This window comes from Erpetoichthys calabaricus, chromosome 2, assembly GCF_900747795.2.
Source record: "Erpetoichthys calabaricus chromosome 2, fErpCal1.3, whole genome shotgun sequence".
Taxonomy (NCBI): domain Eukaryota; kingdom Metazoa; phylum Chordata; class Cladistia; order Polypteriformes; family Polypteridae; genus Erpetoichthys; species Erpetoichthys calabaricus.
The window spans coordinates 153833469-153849690 of NC_041395.2; the positions used below are offsets into that span (position 1 = coordinate 153833469).

General features: G+C 36.9%; 1 protein-coding gene across 7 annotated transcripts in view; it reads right to left on the bottom strand.

The window, feature by feature from the left end:
• The window catches only part of LOC114646464 (transcription factor Dp-2-like), a 128555-nt gene that overhangs the window by 14556 nt on the left and 97777 nt on the right, over positions 1 to 16222 (bottom strand). The window lies entirely within an intron of this gene.

Genomic DNA, 16222 nt, shown 5'->3' on the forward strand with positions numbered 1-16222 from the left:
TGAGCAAGTTTCAGGGTTTTGGCAGCTTCTTATTTTGTTCTATTTCAGCATCCCTTGAAAAACTTGAACCTAAACAGGCAGATAACCACTCATCCATTAAGCATTCCTCAAGCTATGTATTCTGCTCTAAAAATCATTAGAGGAAGAAAGATGTGGCATTATTCATTACCAAAGTAGTACAAGTAGGAATGGTGCAGCATCACAGTACACATAAATGCAATTTTTAGCTCACACTTGGATAGCATCTGTCATAAAATGCAAAAAATACATAAACTGTTTTGTGCAAAATTAACGTTACGTTAGTTCTCGATATAGTATAATAAAATATGTAAAGTGTGCTTTAAATAATTTGAATCTAAAAAGACAATATCAAAATATAACTTTATTCTTAACCATTAACCAGTGCTTTTTCTATCAGTAAACTGTAAATAGATAATAAGTATAAATTTTAATTTTTCCACTTTCTTTGAAGACCCGATTTTGCATTAGATTTGAAATGTGATTCTGGATGTTCATAAGCTAATTAAGAGGGCTAACATAATGTTAGATTATATAGCAGATGTGTAGAGTACAAGTCCAAGGAGGTTAAGCTTAGGCTATATAACTCACTGGTAAAGCCTCATCTGGAGTACTGTGTGCAGTTTCGGTCTTCAGGCTACCAAAAAAAAAAAAAAACCAACACGGCAGGGCTAGATAAAGTCCAGAGACTACAGAGGATGATTTACGAACAAAGATTAAAAGAGTGGAGCCTTTTCAGTTTAAGCAAAAGAAGATTAAAAGGAGACATGATTGAAGTGTTTAAAATTATGAAGGGAATTAGTACAATGGATTGAGACTGTTATTTTAATACGAGTTCATCACAAACATGGGAACACAACTGGAAACTTGTTAAGGGTAAATTTTGTGCAAACATTTGGATGTTTTTGTTTACACAGAGAACCATAGACACATGGAATAAGCTACCAAGTATTGTGGAAGACAGTAGGACTTTAGGGACTTTCAAAACTAGATGATGTTATTTTAGAAAAAATAAGTGGATAGGAACAGCAAGTTTTGTTGGGCTGAATGGCCAATTCTTGTTTAATTATTTTATTATAATGTAATTGTTCTAATGTTCTAATTCAGCAATTCATTCTTCTTTATATTGCGAATTGCCCAAACTAAGAAATGAAAAGCGTACAGGGGGAAAAATGTAAAAATGTAGTGTATGGTAAATTCAAGAATTTTTAAAGCTTTTCTTATAACATTTCAAACATATTGTAAAGAAGATCAAAGCACTCACAGAGAGATCTACCAGCAAGCACAATGTAGTAGGCTACATTAAACAGAGGTGTTTTTGATGTAAGTCATATGCTAAAGATTAATTCCTGGTCCCTTGATTTGGTTGTATTATCTTAATGTGTCTTGTTTAGAAAAGTAAACAAATAACCTAATAAATGTAATATTGTTCATTTAAGATGTCATGTTTAAATGTTAAAATTCAGTCTTAAAAAAAGACACACCTCTGTGTGTTATAGAAACTACGAAAAAAAGGAAACAACATTTGGACTTAAAAATAAAACTTCACACCACTCAAATACAAAAGGCAAACAGGTTCTATATTTTAAACAATACGCTCTACACCACCATTAATTAATTTAATAAATTAAAGTGGCAACTGGCAACATTGCTGTTACGGCAAATCACTTCAAATACAGAAAACTGAGCAAAAGGTTAATTTTACTTTATGAAGTTAAAAAAATAAATGTATAACCAAGTTTTAACTTTAAAAAGCTATTGTGCTGAATTGTCTCATTTTGTTAGATAATGCATTGTTAATTTGTTAAAATCTCACTCATTAAAATACATAATTTTATTATATCATGAAAACAGAAATCTTCAGAAAAAAGTTACGATTATGAAACTTCACAAGTCAGTAACCATTAGCATTACTTAAGGCTAAACACAAATACATTAGTCTTTGCAATCAGGCATCCAAGACTAGAATGCACCCCATCACAATATATAACATTAACAATTGGAATCTTTAAGAACAATTAGATACTGCCAAAAGGCAGGAAAACAATATTTTGGCTGTTATGAAGCATATAATGGCTAACATAACATTTATGTTCATTGTAGCATTAACTATTTTTTTCCTGTTGCAGATACATGATGAAAGTGCCCTTCACTACCTCTATGACTGCCATTTTCCTTGAAATAAAAAAAAAAACAAAAAACACCTGATGTATTATTTGTAAGTAAAAACTCAATGGGCGCTCTAATTTTGTGAAATTTTAGATCACATTACTGTACTTGCATTTATGAGTACTCATGTTTCCTATGCTGTCCTGCAATGTGTTGGTTCTGCTTTTATAGGCAAGCACAAGAAGCACACACCAAGCACCTGAAACAAGAACAGGAATCACAGGTGGGAGCCAGTCCCTTTACTTATTACTGCACACGGCTAGGAGGTTGCACAGCAAGAGTACTGTTGAAGTGTATTACTTTTTTTTACAATGAAAATAATTTTGAGATGTTCCTATAGTAATGTTTATAGTTTAGAAAATGTATACAGACAGCTGAAAATGTGGCTTGGTTTTAACTGAAACAGACAAGCCAAACTAAATATGCGTATTTCATCACTTTCATCAACTAGACCTACTTGAATATCACTATTTCCTTTATACAAAAGGTTCTCCAAAACTTGATTTTTTAAAATTACACATTTTATTTACATTGTTTCTTAGTAATTTTATATATTGTGTAATAATGTTAAAGAAAACAAATAGGCATAAAGAGAACTAGAAAACGCTAATTACAGTTTTAATCAATTTACAAAACTATGAAACCTCCTTTCTTGAAGTGAAACTCGGAAATAAAGAATGCAAAGATTCAATTAATTTTCTCTTTTATTTCCATAGCTTCTGTTACTTAAATAGATATCTTCATACAGGCATTGCTAATTTTGGCAGTGACTAGGTGTAGGTGGATTAAACAATATCTATATAGTATATATAGGAGATGAAGGGTAACAGTCTTTCAGTGGCACCTATGAGAAGTGAGGCATAATCTGTGAAATAGCTGGTGGTGAGCAAACAGGTAGCCAGGGGTTTAGGAGGAAAAAAACAACATTAAAGGTCACTGGATTATGGTTGAAATAAGAAATGAATCAACTTGTTGTCCAAATCATAATCATAGATGTGTATGTACTGTATGTGTATATATACAAACACACATAACCAGTATATAAGACTCTAAAAGGATAACATACATAATAAAGAATATATGGCACACCCTTGCAAGGAAAAAAAAATTGGCCTGAGCTTTCATTTTCACATCTGATCGGTTGTTAATATGACCTGGTACCAAGCTTAGCAACATGGTCCACTTTTGTCTCCATATCAAGACTGTTAACATTTTCACCATGTAACTTATTTTTGCCCAAGACGATAACAATCTGTAGATTGTTTAAAATGATGCTGGCTAAACTCCTCTCAAGTACTCACATCACCTTCTGACCACCCCAAAACCATTACTTAACTAGTTACCCAATACAAACCTGTCCAAAGGCTGACAGAGAACCTGAAGCACTTTGTTTGGTTAAAATACACTCAAGTGTGCGTCAACCAATCTTTAAAATGCTTTCATCATGAAATATTTTAGCTAAGTCCCACTATTTAAAACCAAACTAAAAATATATAGTTTGCTTCTTGGCCTTCAAAAATAGCATTTGTATAGTACAGTATTTCATGTTTATGTGTTTTAGGTTCCCTGTGAACACAAAAACACATACATACTATTGTAGCGATGTTGTAAAGCAAGGGCTCTCAGACTCTGTGCTGGGGGGCACACTGTGGCTACAGGTTTTTGTTCCAACCAGCTTCTGTTTTTAATTGGACTCCTGGGCTAATTAAGTGAACTGTTATTTCCCAGATTTCATATTTTGGGAACAATACAGAAATTAGAAAACTAAGTTTGGTTTAAAAAATAAATAAATAAAAAAAAAAATTAAAATGTAGTAAGCAAGTTGTATGGGAATAATGTATTTTATTTCATTCTACTTTTTCAAGTGCTTTAACTGTTTAATTAATCCATTAATTTATTAATTAGTAGATTTGACGCAAAAGTAGTTGCAGTCTTTCATGATTCAGTTTTGTTTACCTGGGTGTTTACTCTGCTTGTTTTTAATAAGGTGGAGTGGTGGCTGTGAGGCTAGGGATCTGCACTGGCAATTGGAAGGTTGCTGGTTCGAATCCCGTAAATGCCAATAGGGACTCTGATCTGTTGGGCCCTTGAGCAAGGCCCTTAACCTGCAATTGCTGAGTGCTTTAAGTAGTGAGAAAAGCGCTATATAAATGCAAAGAATTATTATTATTATTAATTGACATTATTAACATACAATGAAGGGAGCAAACTGCACTGAGAAGAGGTAAAATATAATTAAATCAACAAAACAGTTAAGCATTTAAATCTATAGCGAAAATAGAAATATTTGTAAATGTCTTATAAATGTAAAAATCATGCTGCTGTGCTTTTCTGAGTGTAGAAGATAAAACAATACCAGCTAATTAAATGAGATCAGTGTTATCAGTTGTCACTGATTATAAACATGGCTGAAAGAAACCTGAACCCACAGTGAGCCCACAGGACTGACTTTGAGAACCCCTGTTGTGAAGTGTTCACTCAGAGTGTTACAGTGTAGGCCTGCGAGTTATTTATTATACTGTACATAGGAAAATGCTAGGGCTTCACCTCATCTGTCTTACACACCCTACAAGCACATGGAATAATCTGGTTAAAAAATACATTGCAAAAATGACTATTTAAATATATACATAATAAGCCAACAACAAAAATCTACAAAACACCAAATAACCAAAAACTCACTGGAATGAAGTGAAAAGTCTGCTGAAATGAATGATTAAACCTTTTATAATGCTTTGTTTGACAAGATACTTGTATCATAGGAAGAACACTTTGTGATGAGACCCACCAGCGCATTCATACGGACACTCTAATGATGGACAAAAATACAGGTAAAAACTGAAATCATCTTGTGCAAAGTCACTAATACTGGAAAACTGAGTTAATGCTACTGTATTATCCTGGGGTGATATTGAACTTGACTTAAGTTCAGGTGTGTTAGAGGTGTTCTTGTTTTAAATAAATTGTTGTGAATGAGGCAACTCATTTTTTTTAATCTAATAAAAAAATCAGTATAATAATATTGTAATTTTTCAATGTCTAAAATGAAAGGTAAAAAGAGACATCTTTGATCCGAAAATCAAGAAGCAATTGCTGTCATTTACAATATCCTTGTTTAATATGGAAGCTTGCTGCAGGAGGGTAAGGCGGCTTTGAATGTTATGTCTGACAGGGTTAAGATAAGCGGAGACCTCCTTGTCCTGGTCCTTGATTGTGCACACCACTTACTTATACCCAGAGGTGGGTAGTAAAGAGTTACATTTACTCCGTTACATTTACTTGAGTAACTTTTTAAAAAAATTGTACTTCTAAGAGTAGTTTTACTGCACCATACTTTTTACTTGAGTACGTTTGTGAAGTAGAAACGCTACTCTTACTCCGCTACATTGGGCAACACTCAAATTGTTACTTTACAGTATTTCCATTAGATACGCTATATTTTTGCCAGAGAGAAGCCGCCAGTGGATCTACTGCATGATTGTTTCACCAATCAGATGTAGCAATAATAACCACATGGCTCGAATTTCACAAATCAGACGTAGCCATGCAGCCACATGACCACACACAAACTGTAGCGGCATAGCGGCACAAACTCCTCACAGACAGCAGACAGGGAAAGAAAGAATACAAGTGGAAACTCGGTTTGCGAGCATAATTCGTTCCGGAAATGTGCTCGCAATCCAAAGCACTGGTATATCAAAGTGAATTTCCCCATAAGAAATAATTCGTTCCACAACCCAAAACTATTCATATAAAAATGATTAATACAAAATATAAAGTAAAAGTACATAAAACAAATTAACCTGCACTTTACCTTTGAAAAGAATCATGGCTGGTGTGAGTGAGTTTCTAAACTCTTGAGGGATTTCACCCAACGGGACGACACGCGGAAGAGCGTCCCGAGGCAACCGCAGGCACCCAGCGCTGTAGCAGTTCGCCGTAAAAGCGAATCCGAAAAGATCACGGTCATGCTATAAGCACCTGCCATTGATGGGTGATACAAGGAACATTATAAATGCGCAGGGCACAGTATTACTTGGCCACTAACCTGGGCATGACCCTGCCTCACTGCTGTGTCTGTCTATAGGAGAGTGGCAGATCCCGCTACAATAAATAACCGCGCTGTTCTGGTTTCAAGCTGAATAAAGATGGTATCGCTAAAGTACTGAGACTCAGCTTCGTGTTTTGGGGTGCAAGACGGGGACTCGCACGTCACAGCACACACACGTGGCCACAATGCTGTAGTAAACAGTATACGCTCATACGGATGTTGAATATATGAGTGAGGCACGCCAACTGATGATTGCCCACAATCCTGCAGTGAGAGAGAGAAGAACCATCAGCTCAGTTGTGATCACGTGATGCTCGGCAGACAAAGCATATACAGACTACTCGTACTGCAAGACCTCACTCGTTTATCAAGTCAAAATTTATTAAAATTTTTAGCTTGTCTTGCAAAACACTTGCAAACCAAGTTATCCGCAATCCAAGGTTCCACTTGTACATGAGCCAACTCCTGCTGAAGCTTAACCATCACTTCACTGAGTGAAGAACAAGCACGTTTTAACCAAACATGCACAGACACAGACAGTCAAGGTAAAGTGAGACTCCTTGTACGTGCACAAGCTGCCTTGTTCTAATGTTATTTTCTATCAGCTGTGCTATTTGGAGGGCAAGTGAATATGCAGTATTATACTGTCAGTGTACAGCATATCCTGTCACTGTAAGCTGTTTGCAGTGTTCAAACATACATGTTACCTACTGTAGGTACTGGCTTCAAAAGCTTTGTTGTGAAAAACTGATATTTGGAACTTTGTGTTATTTGTGCATCTTTATTTTGTAAAGATGTTATTTATTTTACTCATTGTTTATTTTATTATTTGGAAATAGCAGATTTTTCACATTATTTTATATTGTTGTCTTATTACAACATTTCTAAAAAATAAATCATTTATTATAATCAAACAGTTACTCAGTACTTGAGTAGTCTTTTCACCAAATACTTTTTTACTCTTACTTGAGTAATTTTTTGGATGACTACTTTCTACTTCTACTTGAGTAATATTATTTTGAAGTAACACTACTCTTACTTGAATACAATTTTTGGCTACTCTACCCACCTCTGCTTATACCATGGCATATAGATGGGAGTAGACTTTGCACAATTTCTGCATGTACACTACCTCCATGTGAAAGAAAAAAATATTGCACTTTGTAAGAAACAACAGCTTGATTTTTCAGGAAAGAGGAATCCATCTATTTCCTTATCCCTGAATACCCTAGGTTTATCAATTGACACTTATCTCCTTCACTAGTGCTGGCATCCAGGGCAGCTACCCATCAGATATTCTCATCAAATATTCAGGTAGAAGGAAGGGGGGGGGGGGATATATTTCACCTCCAAATTATAATATTAAGACTATTTTTTAAAGTAGAACAATCCAATGCAATCTGTAATATACTGCAATTTCTTTTTTTTTTTTGACTGACGGTAGTGCTGAATTCATACTCATATGTGTCACATTATCACACCTTACAAAATTTCTTGACTCAATCAATTCCCCTTCCTTATGTGTAAAACATTAAACAGCAATGAGTATTAAACAGCAATGAGTTCAGATGTAAATCCCATTAAACACTTGTTGAGGGCTCTGAAAACTGCAACTGGGTGAGCACATCCTTCACATCTTGAAGAACTGGTAAAGTTTGCAAAAGATGAGTCATTCAAACTAAAAGAGATGTAGAAAACTATGGTTGTAGCAAGAAGCGCTTGGCTACAGTTATTCTTTCCAAAGTTTCTGCTACCAAGTATTACGTCTAACATGTTCTTTTTATCTTATCTGAAATAATACTATATATTAAGTTCTAAATGGAATGGCAAAATTCTGCAATAATAATAGTGAAATAAAGAATTATGAAAACCTGTCTTCAAACTAATTTTGTTGTACATGAAGTTATTTTGAGTAATTTGTGAGTTATCTAAAAGAGTCAAAGGAGCCAATATTTTTGGTCAAGATTTGTATAAATTTTTTTTAATTAAAACTATAGTTGGCAAAGTTAATGCATTAACAAATGTGATTAACTTTAAAAGATAGAAGTTACTTTTCCCTAATCATATTTGATGCATGTGTTGTTTGACACCCCTTGCTATCTCAGCCAATAGTTTTACAAAATGGTGGACACTGGCCAGGTGAAGTCGACACTATTAAAAATAATCAATTTTCAATTTTAAAGATTATCTTTAAATTGCCTAGTTTTTAAATAAACTATGGCTGTAAAAGGGATGGAATGCCCACTCCTAATGTAGGTACACTAGTGTGCACTGGAACTTCTCACAACCGATGTTCCACTTTCAACAAGTTTGCTCACTTCAGAGCACTTGGATCACAAAGGCAACTTCAGCTACTCCCATTTTAAACTGTGTCCTTTTCCCTGGCTCCGAAATGGTATCTGTTTATCAGCAGTCGATCTCCAATGTGAACTCAATTGATTTTTGCTACAGAGAGGGTTCTCAGGTGAGTGGTCTCTTTTAAACGCACCCATAGTCTCTCAGGTCCAAGAATTTTAGTTTTGCCGAACTTTTTTTATATCATAATTTTAGGAACAATTTTAGAAATTATCAAACTATTACAGAATAATATACAGTACAGTGAAGAACAAAGGCAAACTTAGCAGCTGTTAATAAAATACACATATCTAATATTCCATTTTAGTATAATAAACAATATTCCTCAGCAGTGTTTGGTAACCTTCATCCATCCTTCAAAAATAAATAGTAATAGGCTGAATATATAAGAAGAAATATACTTAAAGATTTTAAGATTGGAACCCAATATTAATAATGATGATTGTATAAAACATAATATGCTCAGTCTTCATAACTGACTTATTTTTATTTTTTTTTACTCTTTTTGTGACCTTGAATTGCATGTAACCTGAGTTACTTTTCTGCTTCTTTCATATGATTCATATATTGATTCATACATAAGTGTGTAATTTTTGTAAATTAAAAATATGGAAATTTACGAATTATAATTTTTATTTGTTATCAAACCATGCTACTGCTCATTAAAAAAAGCATTTGATGTGCATTGGAAAACCTAAAAGAAAAAGAAAAACACAGAAAAACTTGTGTAATTAACTGACAAAATCCCCAAATGGCATTTAAGGGGTGGGGAACATTTGAGTTAAGAAATCTCACTTTTAGCTGTGCCTAGTAAGAGTTCAGTGCTTAACAATTTTAGGACTGAAAGAAAATGGAGGTGCTTCAAAATATTTCAAATCTTGGATATGAAAAAAGACTGAAAACCTCTGACATGAAGAGATCACATGACATTTAATTACACGTGTGTCAATAGTCTGCTGTAGTTAAGCATTTGCTTTGATTACTAGGTCTATTTACTACTGTTAGCAATAGCAGAGTTTCAAGATCATGCTATGCTTTGTAGCACTGGCTTTAGTTGGGGGGCCTGTCCAGATGGTACAACATTTGTGGCGGCCTTACCTTAAATTTTGGGAATCCATTATCTAAGCTATTCCATTAATTTAAAACAAAAAACATAATTTATGATAGTTGCTTTTGATTTAAAACTCTCCCAGATGGTTCAAAGGACAAAGCTGTCAATATTTATAAGCACTGGTGCAGGCAAATGTAAATATCACAGAAGCGCAACATCCTAGGCTTATCACTTAAGAGCAAGAAAGACATGATGCTGCTGTTAAATACTGAAAAAATCTGTGGCAGACTACCATCTATGAATGTACAACTCATGTCCATGAATGAAACAAAACCTAAAGTATTAAATACCACTAATTATTGCAAAATGTATAGCATCAGATTGCAGACCTCTAAATACAGTCGAAAAAGCATGTTACATGGGTCAATTGTGTCACGTATCATATCAAAAATGTCTATGAAAGTCTTTGCAGCTTGATGAGCTAAGATGTTGTACAGCAGTTACATTCACAGGGGAATACTGGCCATTACTAAACTACTTTGGTTAAATATGAAATTAATTGTGATTAAACTAGTAAAATTCTGTGATTAAAAATTGTAATTGTCTGTAATAGCCATATTGTAAAACACATAAGTTGAATCTTAACTTTTTCTGATTATTATTTTGGCTGACGCAGTTGCCCATGGTGACTTTGAGATATAATTGGTTACAATTTTTTTTATCTTTCCAATAACAGAACAAGCAGGTAAAGTGACTTTCTCATGGTCACACACTTTCAGCAGCAGAATATTAACCCAACCCTCAGTGTTTAAAGTCCAAAGCCATAACCAATAAATCAGCATTGGATTAATTGTACTTTTAACTGGACAGACTTTTATATACAGTGCATCCGGAAAGTATTCACAGCGCATCACTTTTTCCACATTTTGTTATGTTACAGCCTTATTCCAAAATGGACTAAATTCATTTTTTTCCTCTGAATTCTACACACAACACCTCATAATGACAACGTGAAAAAAGTTTACTTGAGGTTTCAATTATAAATGTGAATTACGACTCATATTTCTTCTGCATCATGTTTATAAAGAAATACAGTACTGTATTCACAGATTTAAAATCACAGTAAACATTATTATACAACTGTGCAACTTAAGCTAAATGGCTTACAAAAGCTGTGGCTCTGCCACATTTTTATAACACTGACTAGGTTTTATGGAGGTTTGGATTTTATTTTATCCACAAGAAATAAGATTTAAAACTGTCCTGATGTCAGGAATGCCATGCACAGGATAGTACAAGGGTGCCTTCAGATGGTCTTAACAGCACAAATGCTTTCTGTCTCATTTTAAGAAGATAAAGAATGCTTATAAGGGAGGGCAAGTTGCAAAAACATGTCATACTAATAAACATCATCTGAATTTATTCTGAGACACAGAGGTCCACAAAAAGAAGCCAGTATTAAAAGTGAAAGTTATTTCTAAAGGCCAGATGACAAGCTGTGGATGCACTTCTCATCTTAAATTATTGATATTATAGAAAATGAATGTAGACAAACAGGTCATTTTTCAATGTTTCATCAGGAAAACGTCCCTGTACACTGCACATGAGCATAAAATTTGCTTTAAAATACGCCAATGCATAGCACAAGTCTGAGAAATTCCAAACATCACTATTAATAGTATTGTGAACTTTTGAAAAAATCATGGGAGTACTATGCACTTGTTTTGAAACTACATCTAATTATGCTTTGTGGCTATTGTGTTTCAACTTAATACAGTGTTTAACAGCAATATTGATTTTTCAATAGTGAAGAAGTGTTCTTGTGCAAGTTAAAAAAAAAAAAAAAAGTTGTTATATGAGGGCTCATTTAATATTGAGGATGACAACAAAGAACTGTAGTGAGAAACAGAGAAATTTTTGTTGGCAGTCCTATTAGTGAATGCTAACCCACCCACAGGGGATGCACAAACCAGTGTGTTTCTTTGTGCCGGTTTTAAGCCCAGATAAATGAGGAGGGTTACGCCAGGAAGGCCATCTGGTGTAAAATTTTGCCAGATCAATATGCGGACAACAATACAAATTTCCATACCGGATCAGTCGAGGCCCGGGTTAACAACGGCCACCACCAGTACTGTTAGCCAACAGGGTACTGGCGGAAGTTGGGCTACAGTTGGCCAAAGAAGGAGAAGAGGAGGAGGGAGACTTGTCCAGAGGCAGAAGGACAGGAGGAAGGTAAAAAGAGTGGAACTGAGGGTAGGAACTTTGAATGTTGGCAGTAAGGGAAGAGAGTTAGCGGATATGATGGAGAGAACGAAGGTTGATATATTGTGCTTGCAAGAGACTAAATGGAAGTGGAGTAAGGCCAGGTGGATCGGAGGTGGATTCAAATTGTTCTATCATGGTGTGGATGGGAGGAGAAATGGGGTTGGGATTATTCTAAAGGAGCAGTATGTCAAGAGTGTTTTGGAGGGGAAAAGAGTGTCAGACAAAGTAATGATTTTGAAGCTGGAAACTGAAGGTGTGATGTTGAATGTTGTTAGTGCATATGCCCCGCAAGTTGGGTGTGCGATGGATGAGAAAGATGATTTCTGGAGTGAGTTGGATGAAGTGATGAACAGTGTACCCAAGGGACAGAAAACAATGATTGGAGTGGATTTCAAAGGACATGTTGGTGAAGGAAACAGAGGAGACAAGGAGGTGATGGGTAGGTATGGTGTCAAGGAGAGGAATGAAGAAGGTCAGAGGAAAGTGGATTTTGCAAAAGAATGGGCATGGCTGTCGTGAATACATATTTTAATAAGAGGGAGGAACATAGGGTTATGTACAAGAGTGGAGGAAGATGCACAAAGTGGGATTACATCCTATGCAGAGTCAAACTGAAAGAGATTAAAGACTGCAAAGTGGTGGCAGGGGAAAGTGTAGTTAGGCAGCATAGGTTGGTGGTCTGTAGAAAGATGATCAAGATCAAGAGGAGGAGGACACTGAGGGTAGAGCAAAGGATCACACAGTGGAAGTTGAAAAAGAAAGACTGCAAAGTTGAGTTTAGGGAGGAGATAAGACAGACACTGGGTGGCAGTGAAGAGTTGCCAGACAGCTGGGCGGATACAGCAGAAGTAGTTAAGAATGACAGCAAGAAGGGTGCTTTGCGTGACTTCTGGACAGAGGAAGGAGGAAAAGGAAACCTGGTGGTGGAATGGGGAAGTACAGGAGAGTATACAGAGGAAGAGGACGGCGAAGAAGAAGTGGGATAATTATAAAAGATTCATAAATATTTTACTAGATGACAAGGCATAATCTATGGGAGGTTCCCAAAACCCCCATAAGTAGAATTGTATTGGTATATTCTTGCCATTTCTAACAGTTTTGAGTAAACATTATTCTTCAGTTAGTGACAGCCTTGCCATGTGTAAGGCATAGAGGGCATATGGTTTTAAACCGTGCTTGCGCCCATGCCTACGGGCTCTTTGAGTGTGTGAAGTAACATGTAAAAGATAACGTGCTTATATAAGCACAAAGCCGTGCGCTTAAAGCGTACAGAAGAACAACTTTTAAGTATAGAAATAACTAAAATTCCTCAAGAAAAGCTAAGTTTAGACAAGATATATTCTTCTTTTTTTTTGCCTTTTATTCTACGTGTGTAACTATTTTTCCTTTATTCTTGTGTGGATTATTTGCTTTTAACTTTCACTAAATAATTTTAAAACAAACTTTTGGACAGAGATTTCTTTTGACACGCGTTTTACCTATGCTTGATCTCACCTTATGCTTCAGCGACTACACAGAGTAATGGGGACTGTGGAAGAGAGGTGAAAAAGAGAGTGCAGGCAGGGTGGAATGGGTGGAGAAGAGTGTCAGACGGGTATCAGCAAGAGTGAAAGGGAAGGGCTACAGGACAGTAGTGACACCAGCTATGTTATATGGGTTGGAGACGGTGGCACTGACCAGAAAGCAGGAGACAGCCCTGGAGGTGACAGAGTTAAAGATGTTAAGATTTGCATTGGGTGTGATGAGGATGTACAGGATTAGAAATAAGTACATTACAGGGTCAGCTCAGGTTGGAAGGTTGGAAGTCAAAGTCAGAGAGGCGAGATTGTGTTGGCTTGGACATGTGCAGAGGAGAGATGCTGGGTATATTTGGAAAAGGCAAGAGGAAAACAGGAAGGCCTAAGAGAAGGTTTATGGATGTGATGAGAGAGGACATGAAGGTGATGGGTGTAACAGAGCAAGATGTAGAAGACAGGACGATATGGAAAAAGATATCTGCTTTGGCTACCCCTAACAGGAACAGCCGAAAGAAGAAGAAGTCCTATTAGTGAATGCTCAGAATCATACAGTAATTTACTATAAAAAAGAATCAGAAAGATGCAAGTTCAACAATCTTACAATTTGAAAAGCGTTTTATTGAGTGCCACACCAAGAGTTAACACTCTGAAATAATAATTTCAGCTGACATTTCTTAAAAAAACAAACAAACTGCAGCACACAAAGTGATCACATGCGAAAAGGCAATATACACATGCAAATTTTTCATTGCTGGTTTAAAATAGACAATGTTCAAAATGTTTCTCTTTTTCATTCCTTTTACTCAGAAATTGAAATATAAATGAATAATAACCTTCTATCAAATTAATTCATATTTTATATGGTGTCAAGGACCAGAAGTTATTTGACTATTATTGGTGTTAGTTGTGTGGAGAAGATTAATAATTCATTAATTTAAATCTATCATGGAGAAATTCATCTTAAACATTGAGAAGCAAATATAGAAAATACATGCAAATTAAATTACCAATATAATGCTTTGCAAATATTCAGTTTAAAAATAAAAAACATAATAAAAGAACAAGGTATATCAGGAGTGTTGTGACAAATTAAAAATTAACATTGGCATGTAGGTAAAAATGTCAGCTGCACAACCTTACTAGCCAAATATCACCAGGGATCTGGGAAAATATGACAGACAGACTGACTGACTTGATTTATTTACGCCCAAGAAGACGTGAAAACTTTACTGAAGCTCAGGAAAAAATGATTTTACAAAAATATATAAAAATTATATTATATATAATATATATATATATATAATATATATATATATATATATATATATATATATATATATATATACACATACACAATTTATTTTACACACACATATTTTATATATATATATTGTGACAGACGACCGGCTATGGACTCCGGTCGTCACCCCCAGGCCGCTAGGAGGAGCCCTCCGGACAGCATATTTGCGCCCCGAGTTCCAGCAGGGCCTCATGGACTGTGTAGTGTTTTGACACAGCCCTGCTGGATACCTTGGGGGCCGCCAGGAGTCGCTGTAGGGGGGCTAGTAGGCGCTGGCATGCCCTATAACCCGGGAGTGCATCCCAGTCACGTGACTGGAAGAAGCAATGTGCTCCCGGGATGAAGAAAAGGACTTTGCCCTGACCCGGAAGGAAAACGGACTTGTGGGTTTGGCTTGGAGCCACTTCCGGGTCAGGGGCTATAAAAGAACTCTGGGAAGCCCAGAACATTGAGCTGAGCTGGGAGGTAGGGTGGCGACGTGTCTGGGAGTGGAGGATTGTTTATAGAGAGAGAATTGTGATTTATATGAGTGTGGTAAGGAGAGTGCTTGGTGCACTACTGTATAATAAAAATAATTATTATTATACTTTCACCTGGTCTCAAGAGTGGTACCTGAGGGTTCGAGAGGTGGACACGAGCATCTACTGCTACACTGGCGCAGTCGGCAGGATACTCTGGCCGTCTGGAGGCAGAGGATCTGCAATTCTAATTAAAATTGTTGTGGCAGAGAACCCTAAGAAGGTCCCTCTAGTAACCGCGGAGGTGAATACTCCACCCGCGACCAAGAGCGCTGCAGCTGAGAGCCGTCCTCTACAGCAGGCAAGCATGGGGAAGAAGACTGGGAAGAAGGCTGGAGTTGTCCAGAAGACTTCGGTCCCAGATCCAATGGAGAAGCTGTGGACTTACCTGACGGGCAGTGAGGAAGATCGGGAGCAGTTTAAGGCCACGCAAACCTGAGCAGGGCAGCAGTCGGAACGTTGCCGGATGGCGACTCCCGAAGACTACTACAGGGAGTTGGAGCGTGATCGCCAACGTTCCGAGGTATGTGCTGGGGCAATGCCCGAAACGCCGGGAGTATTTGTTTCCTGTTTTGCAGGGGCCTGTCTGCACGAAGCGGACAAAGAACGCGCCCGCCTCACACCTAGACAAGATGGCCGCGAAGGAAAGAAAACAAGCCAGTCTAGGCGTCCGCAGAAAGGGAGTCCATTGGCTGACGATGTCCACGTGACCTCGCGCGACGACAACCAGGAAGAAGGTCAGTTGGGTGCCGTCGGTGAGGTCAGTAATTCCCCAACGCGTCTGCGCTCCCTGAAGGGGAAGGCGAGCGAAGCAGCGCCGACTTTGAATAAAAAGAAAGAGGGACGGGACGCGACTGTAGTGTCTGCCGGCAAAATTAAAAAGGCAGACCGCAGCCAGCCGCAGGAGGCTACCCAACCCTCTAAAGACTCCATATCCCAGGAGCCCTTGCGCTCATCAGCAGAGCACGTGCCAGGAGT